A 7,750-nucleotide genomic window follows, 5' to 3' on the forward strand; every position below is an offset into this window, starting at 1 on the left:
AAGCGTTGGCTATTTAAAGCAGCTGCCAAATGAAGCACTTCGAAAAGCTTACAGCACCTGGTATTCCCAGGCGGTCTCCCATCCAAGTACTAACCAGGCCCGACCCTGCTTTACTTCCGAGTTCAGATGAGATCGGGCATTTCCAGGGTGGTATGGCCGTAAGCGAAAGAGGCTGTCAAGCGTTGGCTATTTAAAGCAGCTGCCAAATGAAGCACTTCGAAAAGCTTACAGCACCTGGTATTCCCAGGCGGTCTCCCATCCAAGTACTAACCAGGCCCGACCCTGCTTTACTTCCGAGTTCAGATGAGATCGGGCATTTCCAGGGTGGTATGGCCGTAAGCGAAAGAGGCTGTCAAGCGTTGGCTATTTAAAGCAGCTGCCAAATGAAGCACTTCGAAAAGCTTACAGCACCTGGTATTCCCAGGCGGTCTCCCATCCAAGTACTAACCAGGCCCGACCCTGCTTTACTTCCGAGTTCAGATGAGATCGGGCATTTCCAGGGTGGTATGGCCGTAAGCGAAAGAGGCTGTCAAGCGTTGGCTATTTAAAGCAGCTGCCAAATGAAGCACTTCGAAAAGCTTACAGCACCTGGTATTCCCAGGCGGTCTCCCATCCAAGTACTAACCAGGCCCGACCCTGCTTTACTTCCGAGTTCAGATGAGATCGGGCATTTCCAGGGTGGTATGGCCGTAAGCGAAAGAGGCTGTCAAGCGTTGGCTATTTAAAGCAGCTGCCAAATGAAGCACTTCGAAAAGCTTACAGCACCTGGTATTCCCAGGCGGTCTCCCATCCAAGTACTAACCAGGCCCGACCCTGCTTTACTTCCGAGTTCAGATGAGATCGGGCATTTCCAGGGTGGTATGGCCGTAAGCGAAAGAGGCTGTCAAGCGTTGGCTATTTAAAGCAGCTGCCAAATGAAGCACTTCGAAAAGCTTACAGCACCTGGTATTCCCAGGCGGTCTCCCATCCAAGTACTAACCAGGCCCGACCCTGCTTTACTTCCGAGTTCAGATGAGATCGGGCATTTCCAGGGTGGTATGGCCGTAAGCGAAAGAGGCTGTCAAGCGTTGGCTATTTAAAGCAGCTGCCAAATGAAGCACTTCGAAAAGCTTACAGCACCTGGTATTCCCAGGCGGTCTCCCATCCAAGTACTAACCAGGCCCGACCCTGCTTTACTTCCGAGTTCAGATGAGATCGGGCATTTCCAGGGTGGTATGGCCGTAAGCGAAAGAGGCTGTCAAGCGTTGGCTATTTAAAGCAGCTGCCAAATGAAGCACTTCGAAAAGCTTACAGCACCTGGTATTCCCAGGCGGTCTCCCATCCAAGTACTAACCAGGCCCGACCCTGCTTTACTTCCGAGTTCAGATGAGATCGGGCATTTCCAGGGTGGTATGGCCGTAAGCGAAAGAGGCTGTCAAGCGTTGGCTATTTAAAGCAGCTGCCAAATGAAGCACTTCGAAAAGCTTACAGCACCTGGTATTCCCAGGCGGTCTCCCATCCAAGTACTAACCAGGCCCGACCCTGCTTTACTTCCGAGTTCAGATGAGATCGGGCATTTCCAGGGTGGTATGGCCGTAAGCGAAAGAGGCTGTCAAGCGTTGGCTATTTAAAGCAGCTGCCAAATGAAGCACTTCGAAAAGCTTACAGCACCTGGTATTCCCAGGCGGTCTCCCATCCAAGTACTAACCAGGCCCGACCCTGCTTTACTTCCGAGTTCAGATGAGATCGGGCATTTCCAGGGTGGTATGGCCGTAAGCGAAAGAGGCTGTCAAGCGTTGGCTATTTAAAGCAGCTGCCAAATGAAGCACTTCGAAAAGCTTACAGCACCTGGTATTCCCAGGCGGTCTCCCATCCAAGTACTAACCAGGCCCGACCCTGCTTTACTTCCGAGTTCAGATGAGATCGGGCATTTCCAGGGTGGTATGGCCGTAAGCGAAAGAGGCTGTCAAGCGTTGGCTATTTAAAGCAGCTGCCAAATGAAGCACTTCGAAAAGCTTACAGCACCTGGTATTCCCAGGCGGTCTCCCATCCAAGTACTAACCAGGCCCGACCCTGCTTTACTTCCGAGTTCAGATGAGATCGGGCATTTCCAGGGTGGTATGGCCGTAAGCGAAAGAGGCTGTCAAGCGTTGGCTATTTAAAGCAGCTGCCAAATGAAGCACTTCGAAAAGCTTACAGCACCTGGTATTCCCAGGCGGTCTCCCATCCAAGTACTAACCAGGCCCGACCCTGCTTTACTTCCGAGTTCAGATGAGATCGGGCATTTCCAGGGTGGTATGGCCGTAAGCGAAAGAGGCTGTCAAGCGTTGGCTATTTAAAGCAGCTGCCAAATGAAGCACTTCGAAAAGCTTACAGCACCTGGTATTCCCAGGCGGTCTCCCATCCAAGTACTAACCAGGCCCGACCCTGCTTTACTTCCGAGTTCAGATGAGATCGGGCATTTCCAGGGTGGTATGGCCGTAAGCGAAAGAGGCTGTCAAGCGTTGGCTATTTAAAGCAGCTGCCAAATGAAGCACTTCGAAAAGCTTACAGCACCTGGTATTCCCAGGCGGTCTCCCATCCAAGTACTAACCAGGCCCGACCCTGCTTTACTTCCGAGTTCAGATGAGATCGGGCATTTCCAGGGTGGTATGGCCGTAAGCGAAAGAGGCTGTCAAGCGTTGGCTATTTAAAGCAGCTGCCAAATGAAGCACTTCGAAAAGCTTACAGCACCTGGTATTCCCAGGCGGTCTCCCATCCAAGTACTAACCAGGCCCGACCCTGCTTTACTTCCGAGTTCAGATGAGATCGGGCATTTCCAGGGTGGTATGGCCGTAAGCGAAAGAGGCTGTCAAGCGTTGGCTATTTAAAGCAGCTGCCAAATGAAGCACTTCGAAAAGCTTACAGCACCTGGTATTCCCAGGCGGTCTCCCATCCAAGTACTAACCAGGCCCGACCCTGCTTTACTTCCGAGTTCAGATGAGATCGGGCATTTCCAGGGTGGTATGGCCGTAAGCGAAAGAGGCTGTCAAGCGTTGGCTATTTAAAGCAGCTGCCAAATGAAGCACTTCGAAAAGCTTACAGCACCTGGTATTCCCAGGCGGTCTCCCATCCAAGTACTAACCAGGCCCGACCCTGCTTTACTTCCGAGTTCAGATGAGATCGGGCATTTCCAGGGTGGTATGGCCGTAAGCGAAAGAGGCTGTCAAGCGTTGGCTATTTAAAGCAGCTGCCAAATGAAGCACTTCGAAAAGCTTACAGCACCTGGTATTCCCAGGCGGTCTCCCATCCAAGTACTAACCAGGCCCGACCCTGCTTTACTTCCGAGTTCAGATGAGATCGGGCATTTCCAGGGTGGTATGGCCGTAAGCGAAAGAGGCTGTCAAGCGTTGGCTATTTAAAGCAGCTGCCAAATGAAGCACTTCGAAAAGCTTACAGCACCTGGTATTCCCAGGCGGTCTCCCATCCAAGTACTAACCAGGCCCGACCCTGCTTTACTTCCGAGTTCAGATGAGATCGGGCATTTCCAGGGTGGTATGGCCGTAAGCGAAAGAGGCTGTCAAGCGTTGGCTATTTAAAGCAGCTGCCAAATGAAGCACTTCGAAAAGCTTACAGCACCTGGTATTCCCAGGCGGTCTCCCATCCAAGTACTAACCAGGCCCGACCCTGCTTTACTTCCGAGTTCAGATGAGATCGGGCATTTCCAGGGTGGTATGGCCGTAAGCGAAAGAGGCTGTCAAGCGTTGGCTATTTAAAGCAGCTGCCAAATGAAGCACTTCGAAAAGCTTACAGCACCTGGTATTCCCAGGCGGTCTCCCATCCAAGTACTAACCAGGCCCGACCCTGCTTTACTTCCGAGTTCAGATGAGATCGGGCATTTCCAGGGTGGTATGGCCGTAAGCGAAAGAGGCTGTCAAGCGTTGGCTATTTAAAGCAGCTGCCAAATGAAGCACTTCGAAAAGCTTACAGCACCTGGTATTCCCAGGCGGTCTCCCATCCAAGTACTAACCAGGCCCGACCCTGCTTTACTTCCGAGTTCAGATGAGATCGGGCATTTCCAGGGTGGTATGGCCGTAAGCGAAAGAGGCTGTCAAGCGTTGGCTATTTAAAGCAGCTGCCAAATGAAGCACTTCGAAAAGCTTACAGCACCTGGTATTCCCAGGCGGTCTCCCATCCAAGTACTAACCAGGCCCGACCCTGCTTTACTTCCGAGTTCAGATGAGATCGGGCATTTCCAGGGTGGTATGGCCGTAAGCGAAAGAGGCTGTCAAGCGTTGGCTATTTAAAGCAGCTGCCAAATGAAGCACTTCGAAAAGCTTACAGCACCTGGTATTCCCAGGCGGTCTCCCATCCAAGTACTAACCAGGCCCGACCCTGCTTTACTTCCGAGTTCAGATGAGATCGGGCATTTCCAGGGTGGTATGGCCGTAAGCGAAAGAGGCTGTCAAGCGTTGGCTATTTAAAGCAGCTGCCAAATGAAGCACTTCGAAAAGCTTACAGCACCTGGTATTCCCAGGCGGTCTCCCATCCAAGTACTAACCAGGCCCGACCCTGCTTTACTTCCGAGTTCAGATGAGATCGGGCATTTCCAGGGTGGTATGGCCGTAAGCGAAAGAGGCTGTCAAGCGTTGGCTATTTAAAGCAGCTGCCAAATGAAGCACTTCGAAAAGCTTACAGCACCTGGTATTCCCAGGCGGTCTCCCATCCAAGTACTAACCAGGCCCGACCCTGCTTTACTTCCGAGTTCAGATGAGATCGGGCATTTCCAGGGTGGTATGGCCGTAAGCGAAAGAGGCTGTCAAGCGTTGGCTATTTAAAGCAGCTGCCAAATGAAGCACTTCGAAAAGCTTACAGCACCTGGTATTCCCAGGCGGTCTCCCATCCAAGTACTAACCAGGCCCGACCCTGCTTTACTTCCGAGTTCAGATGAGATCGGGCATTTCCAGGGTGGTATGGCCGTAAGCGAAAGAGGCTGTCAAGCGTTGGCTATTTAAAGCAGCTGCCAAATGAAGCACTTCGAAAAGCTTACAGCACCTGGTATTCCCAGGCGGTCTCCCATCCAAGTACTAACCAGGCCCGACCCTGCTTTACTTCCGAGTTCAGATGAGATCGGGCATTTCCAGGGTGGTATGGCCGTAAGCGAAAGAGGCTGTCAAGCGTTGGCTATTTAAAGCAGCTGCCAAATGAAGCACTTCGAAAAGCTTACAGCACCTGGTATTCCCAGGCGGTCTCCCATCCAAGTACTAACCAGGCCCGACCCTGCTTTACTTCCGAGTTCAGATGAGATCGGGCATTTCCAGGGTGGTATGGCCGTAAGCGAAAGAGGCTGTCAAGCGTTGGCTATTTAAAGCAGCTGCCAAATGAAGCACTTCGAAAAGCTTACAGCACCTGGTATTCCCAGGCGGTCTCCCATCCAAGTACTAACCAGGCCCGACCCTGCTTTACTTCCGAGTTCAGATGAGATCGGGCATTTCCAGGGTGGTATGGCCGTAAGCGAAAGAGGCTGTCAAGCGTTGGCTATTTAAAGCAGCTGCCAAATGAAGCACTTCGAAAAGCTTACAGCACCTGGTATTCCCAGGCGGTCTCCCATCCAAGTACTAACCAGGCCCGACCCTGCTTTACTTCCGAGTTCAGATGAGATCGGGCATTTCCAGGGTGGTATGGCCGTAAGCGAAAGAGGCTGTCAAGCGTTGGCTATTTAAAGCAGCTGCCAAATGAAGCACTTCGAAAAGCTTACAGCACCTGGTATTCCCAGGCGGTCTCCCATCCAAGTACTAACCAGGCCCGACCCTGCTTTACTTCCGAGTTCAGATGAGATCGGGCATTTCCAGGGTGGTATGGCCGTAAGCGAAAGAGGCTGTCAAGCGTTGGCTATTTAAAGCAGCTGCCAAATGAAGCACTTCGAAAAGCTTACAGCACCTGGTATTCCCAGGCGGTCTCCCATCCAAGTACTAACCAGGCCCGACCCTGCTTTACTTCCGAGTTCAGATGAGATCGGGCATTTCCAGGGTGGTATGGCCGTAAGCGAAAGAGGCTGTCAAGCGTTGGCTATTTAAAGCAGCTGCCAAATGAAGCACTTCGAAAAGCTTACAGCACCTGGTATTCCCAGGCGGTCTCCCATCCAAGTACTAACCAGGCCCGACCCTGCTTTACTTCCGAGTTCAGATGAGATCGGGCATTTCCAGGGTGGTATGGCCGTAAGCGAAAGAGGCTGTCAAGCGTTGGCTATTTAAAGCAGCTGCCAAATGAAGCACTTCGAAAAGCTTACAGCACCTGGTATTCCCAGGCGGTCTCCCATCCAAGTACTAACCAGGCCCGACCCTGCTTTACTTCCGAGTTCAGATGAGATCGGGCATTTCCAGGGTGGTATGGCCGTAAGCGAAAGAGGCTGTCAAGCGTTGGCTATTTAAAGCAGCTGCCAAATGAAGCACTTCGAAAAGCTTACAGCACCTGGTATTCCCAGGCGGTCTCCCATCCAAGTACTAACCAGGCCCGACCCTGCTTTACTTCCGAGTTCAGATGAGATCGGGCATTTCCAGGGTGGTATGGCCGTAAGCGAAAGAGGCTGTCAAGCGTTGGCTATTTAAAGCAGCTGCCAAATGAAGCACTTCGAAAAGCTTACAGCACCTGGTATTCCCAGGCGGTCTCCCATCCAAGTACTAACCAGGCCCGACCCTGCTTTACTTCCGAGTTCAGATGAGATCGGGCATTTCCAGGGTGGTATGGCCGTAAGCGAAAGAGGCTGTCAAGCGTTGGCTATTTAAAGCAGCTGCCAAATGAAGCACTTCGAAAAGCTTACAGCACCTGGTATTCCCAGGCGGTCTCCCATCCAAGTACTAACCAGGCCCGACCCTGCTTTACTTCCGAGTTCAGATGAGATCGGGCATTTCCAGGGTGGTATGGCCGTAAGCGAAAGAGGCTGTCAAGCGTTGGCTATTTAAAGCAGCTGCCAAATGAAGCACTTCGAAAAGCTTACAGCACCTGGTATTCCCAGGCGGTCTCCCATCCAAGTACTAACCAGGCCCGACCCTGCTTTACTTCCGAGTTCAGATGAGATCGGGCATTTCCAGGGTGGTATGGCCGTAAGCGAAAGAGGCTGTCAAGCGTTGGCTATTTAAAGCAGCTGCCAAATGAAGCACTTCGAAAAGCTTACAGCACCTGGTATTCCCAGGCGGTCTCCCATCCAAGTACTAACCAGGCCCGACCCTGCTTTACTTCCGAGTTCAGATGAGATCGGGCATTTCCAGGGTGGTATGGCCGTAAGCGAAAGAGGCTGTCAAGCGTTGGCTATTTAAAGCAGCTGCCAAATGAAGCACTTCGAAAAGCTTACAGCACCTGGTATTCCCAGGCGGTCTCCCATCCAAGTACTAACCAGGCCCGACCCTGCTTTACTTCCGAGTTCAGATGAGATCGGGCATTTCCAGGGTGGTATGGCCGTAAGCGAAAGAGGCTGTCAAGCGTTGGCTATTTAAAGCAGCTGCCAAATGAAGCACTTCGAAAAGCTTACAGCACCTGGTATTCCCAGGCGGTCTCCCATCCAAGTACTAACCAGGCCCGACCCTGCTTTACTTCCGAGTTCAGATGAGATCGGGCATTTCCAGGGTGGTATGGCCGTAAGCGAAAGAGGCTGTCAAGCGTTGGCTATTTAAAGCAGCTGCCAAATGAAGCACTTCGAAAAGCTTACAGCACCTGGTATTCCCAGGCGGTCTCCCATCCAAGTACTAACCAGGCCCGACCCTGCTTTACTTCCGAGTTCAGATGAGATCGGGCA

The 7,750-nt window shown here is 52.0% G+C and overlaps 1 protein-coding gene and 44 non-coding genes across 51 annotated transcripts in view; all 45 read right to left on the minus strand.

The window, feature by feature from the left end:
- The window catches only part of LOC147845236 (uncharacterized), a 934,973-nt gene that overhangs the window by 276,623 nt on the left and 650,600 nt on the right, over positions 1-7,750 (minus strand). The window lies entirely within an intron of this gene.
- On the minus strand, positions 46-164 carry LOC141383434 (5S ribosomal RNA). Its single transcript, XR_015488732.2, has one exon. It is a non-coding gene; the product is annotated as a 5S ribosomal RNA (ribosomal RNA).
- Positions 223-341, minus strand: LOC141382900 (5S ribosomal RNA). Its single transcript, XR_015487806.1, has one exon. It is a non-coding gene; the product is annotated as a 5S ribosomal RNA (ribosomal RNA).
- LOC141382901 (5S ribosomal RNA) lies at positions 400-518 on the minus strand. The gene has a single exon (XR_015487808.1). It is a non-coding gene; the product is annotated as a 5S ribosomal RNA (ribosomal RNA).
- Positions 577-695, minus strand: LOC141382902 (5S ribosomal RNA). Its single transcript, XR_015487809.1, has one exon. It is a non-coding gene; the product is annotated as a 5S ribosomal RNA (ribosomal RNA).
- LOC141382903 (5S ribosomal RNA) lies at positions 754-872 on the minus strand. The gene has a single exon (XR_015487810.1). It is a non-coding gene; the product is annotated as a 5S ribosomal RNA (ribosomal RNA).
- LOC141383662 (5S ribosomal RNA) lies at positions 931-1,049 on the minus strand. The gene has a single exon (XR_015489096.2). It is a non-coding gene; the product is annotated as a 5S ribosomal RNA (ribosomal RNA).
- LOC141382904 (5S ribosomal RNA) lies at positions 1,108-1,226 on the minus strand. The gene has a single exon (XR_015487811.1). It is a non-coding gene; the product is annotated as a 5S ribosomal RNA (ribosomal RNA).
- On the minus strand, positions 1,285-1,403 carry LOC141382905 (5S ribosomal RNA). The gene has a single exon (XR_015487812.1). It is a non-coding gene; the product is annotated as a 5S ribosomal RNA (ribosomal RNA).
- Positions 1,462-1,580, minus strand: LOC141383133 (5S ribosomal RNA). The gene has a single exon (XR_015488084.2). It is a non-coding gene; the product is annotated as a 5S ribosomal RNA (ribosomal RNA).
- On the minus strand, positions 1,639-1,757 carry LOC141383134 (5S ribosomal RNA). Its single transcript, XR_015488057.2, has one exon. It is a non-coding gene; the product is annotated as a 5S ribosomal RNA (ribosomal RNA).
- On the minus strand, positions 1,816-1,934 carry LOC137492411 (5S ribosomal RNA). Its single transcript, XR_015487813.1, has one exon. It is a non-coding gene; the product is annotated as a 5S ribosomal RNA (ribosomal RNA).
- On the minus strand, positions 1,993-2,111 carry LOC137492410 (5S ribosomal RNA). Its single transcript, XR_015487814.1, has one exon. It is a non-coding gene; the product is annotated as a 5S ribosomal RNA (ribosomal RNA).
- LOC137492409 (5S ribosomal RNA) lies at positions 2,170-2,288 on the minus strand. The gene has a single exon (XR_015487815.1). It is a non-coding gene; the product is annotated as a 5S ribosomal RNA (ribosomal RNA).
- On the minus strand, positions 2,347-2,465 carry LOC137492408 (5S ribosomal RNA). Its single transcript, XR_015487817.1, has one exon. It is a non-coding gene; the product is annotated as a 5S ribosomal RNA (ribosomal RNA).
- LOC137492407 (5S ribosomal RNA) lies at positions 2,524-2,642 on the minus strand. The gene has a single exon (XR_015488733.2). It is a non-coding gene; the product is annotated as a 5S ribosomal RNA (ribosomal RNA).
- On the minus strand, positions 2,701-2,819 carry LOC137492406 (5S ribosomal RNA). The gene has a single exon (XR_015487818.1). It is a non-coding gene; the product is annotated as a 5S ribosomal RNA (ribosomal RNA).
- LOC137492405 (5S ribosomal RNA) lies at positions 2,878-2,996 on the minus strand. The gene has a single exon (XR_015488626.2). It is a non-coding gene; the product is annotated as a 5S ribosomal RNA (ribosomal RNA).
- Positions 3,055-3,173, minus strand: LOC141382906 (5S ribosomal RNA). Its single transcript, XR_015487820.1, has one exon. It is a non-coding gene; the product is annotated as a 5S ribosomal RNA (ribosomal RNA).
- LOC141382907 (5S ribosomal RNA) lies at positions 3,232-3,350 on the minus strand. The gene has a single exon (XR_015487821.1). It is a non-coding gene; the product is annotated as a 5S ribosomal RNA (ribosomal RNA).
- LOC137492401 (5S ribosomal RNA) lies at positions 3,409-3,527 on the minus strand. Its single transcript, XR_015489097.2, has one exon. It is a non-coding gene; the product is annotated as a 5S ribosomal RNA (ribosomal RNA).
- LOC141383451 (5S ribosomal RNA) lies at positions 3,586-3,704 on the minus strand. The gene has a single exon (XR_015488793.2). It is a non-coding gene; the product is annotated as a 5S ribosomal RNA (ribosomal RNA).
- Positions 3,763-3,881, minus strand: LOC137492399 (5S ribosomal RNA). The gene has a single exon (XR_015487822.1). It is a non-coding gene; the product is annotated as a 5S ribosomal RNA (ribosomal RNA).
- LOC141382908 (5S ribosomal RNA) lies at positions 3,940-4,058 on the minus strand. Its single transcript, XR_015487823.1, has one exon. It is a non-coding gene; the product is annotated as a 5S ribosomal RNA (ribosomal RNA).
- On the minus strand, positions 4,117-4,235 carry LOC137492397 (5S ribosomal RNA). Its single transcript, XR_015488058.2, has one exon. It is a non-coding gene; the product is annotated as a 5S ribosomal RNA (ribosomal RNA).
- LOC137492396 (5S ribosomal RNA) lies at positions 4,294-4,412 on the minus strand. Its single transcript, XR_015487824.1, has one exon. It is a non-coding gene; the product is annotated as a 5S ribosomal RNA (ribosomal RNA).
- LOC141383355 (5S ribosomal RNA) lies at positions 4,471-4,589 on the minus strand. Its single transcript, XR_015488608.2, has one exon. It is a non-coding gene; the product is annotated as a 5S ribosomal RNA (ribosomal RNA).
- Positions 4,648-4,766, minus strand: LOC141382909 (5S ribosomal RNA). The gene has a single exon (XR_015487826.1). It is a non-coding gene; the product is annotated as a 5S ribosomal RNA (ribosomal RNA).
- Positions 4,825-4,943, minus strand: LOC137492392 (5S ribosomal RNA). The gene has a single exon (XR_015487827.1). It is a non-coding gene; the product is annotated as a 5S ribosomal RNA (ribosomal RNA).
- Positions 5,002-5,120, minus strand: LOC141383338 (5S ribosomal RNA). Its single transcript, XR_015488576.2, has one exon. It is a non-coding gene; the product is annotated as a 5S ribosomal RNA (ribosomal RNA).
- LOC141383068 (5S ribosomal RNA) lies at positions 5,179-5,297 on the minus strand. The gene has a single exon (XR_015488165.2). It is a non-coding gene; the product is annotated as a 5S ribosomal RNA (ribosomal RNA).
- LOC141383543 (5S ribosomal RNA) lies at positions 5,356-5,474 on the minus strand. Its single transcript, XR_015488854.2, has one exon. It is a non-coding gene; the product is annotated as a 5S ribosomal RNA (ribosomal RNA).
- LOC141383308 (5S ribosomal RNA) lies at positions 5,533-5,651 on the minus strand. The gene has a single exon (XR_015488505.2). It is a non-coding gene; the product is annotated as a 5S ribosomal RNA (ribosomal RNA).
- Positions 5,710-5,828, minus strand: LOC137492387 (5S ribosomal RNA). Its single transcript, XR_015487828.1, has one exon. It is a non-coding gene; the product is annotated as a 5S ribosomal RNA (ribosomal RNA).
- LOC141383408 (5S ribosomal RNA) lies at positions 5,887-6,005 on the minus strand. Its single transcript, XR_015488670.2, has one exon. It is a non-coding gene; the product is annotated as a 5S ribosomal RNA (ribosomal RNA).
- LOC141382910 (5S ribosomal RNA) lies at positions 6,064-6,182 on the minus strand. Its single transcript, XR_015487829.1, has one exon. It is a non-coding gene; the product is annotated as a 5S ribosomal RNA (ribosomal RNA).
- On the minus strand, positions 6,241-6,359 carry LOC141382911 (5S ribosomal RNA). Its single transcript, XR_015487830.1, has one exon. It is a non-coding gene; the product is annotated as a 5S ribosomal RNA (ribosomal RNA).
- On the minus strand, positions 6,418-6,536 carry LOC141382912 (5S ribosomal RNA). Its single transcript, XR_015487832.1, has one exon. It is a non-coding gene; the product is annotated as a 5S ribosomal RNA (ribosomal RNA).
- On the minus strand, positions 6,595-6,713 carry LOC141383689 (5S ribosomal RNA). Its single transcript, XR_015489204.2, has one exon. It is a non-coding gene; the product is annotated as a 5S ribosomal RNA (ribosomal RNA).
- Positions 6,772-6,890, minus strand: LOC141382913 (5S ribosomal RNA). The gene has a single exon (XR_015487833.1). It is a non-coding gene; the product is annotated as a 5S ribosomal RNA (ribosomal RNA).
- LOC141382914 (5S ribosomal RNA) lies at positions 6,949-7,067 on the minus strand. The gene has a single exon (XR_015487834.1). It is a non-coding gene; the product is annotated as a 5S ribosomal RNA (ribosomal RNA).
- Positions 7,126-7,244, minus strand: LOC137492378 (5S ribosomal RNA). The gene has a single exon (XR_015487835.1). It is a non-coding gene; the product is annotated as a 5S ribosomal RNA (ribosomal RNA).
- On the minus strand, positions 7,303-7,421 carry LOC141382915 (5S ribosomal RNA). Its single transcript, XR_015487836.1, has one exon. It is a non-coding gene; the product is annotated as a 5S ribosomal RNA (ribosomal RNA).
- Positions 7,480-7,598, minus strand: LOC141382916 (5S ribosomal RNA). The gene has a single exon (XR_015487837.1). It is a non-coding gene; the product is annotated as a 5S ribosomal RNA (ribosomal RNA).
- The window catches only part of LOC141382917 (5S ribosomal RNA), a 119-nt gene continuing 25 nt past the window's right edge, over positions 7,657-7,750 (minus strand). Inside the window, exon 1 of the ribosomal RNA XR_015487838.1 lies at positions 7,657-7,750. This exon is cut by the window's right edge and continues 25 nt beyond it. This is a non-coding gene — a ribosomal RNA (5S ribosomal RNA).

This window comes from Danio rerio, chromosome 4 (genome assembly GCF_052040795.2).
Source record: "Danio rerio strain M-AB ecotype USA chromosome 4, GRCz13ab, whole genome shotgun sequence".
Lineage (NCBI taxonomy): Eukaryota > Metazoa > Chordata > Actinopteri > Cypriniformes > Danionidae > Danio > Danio rerio.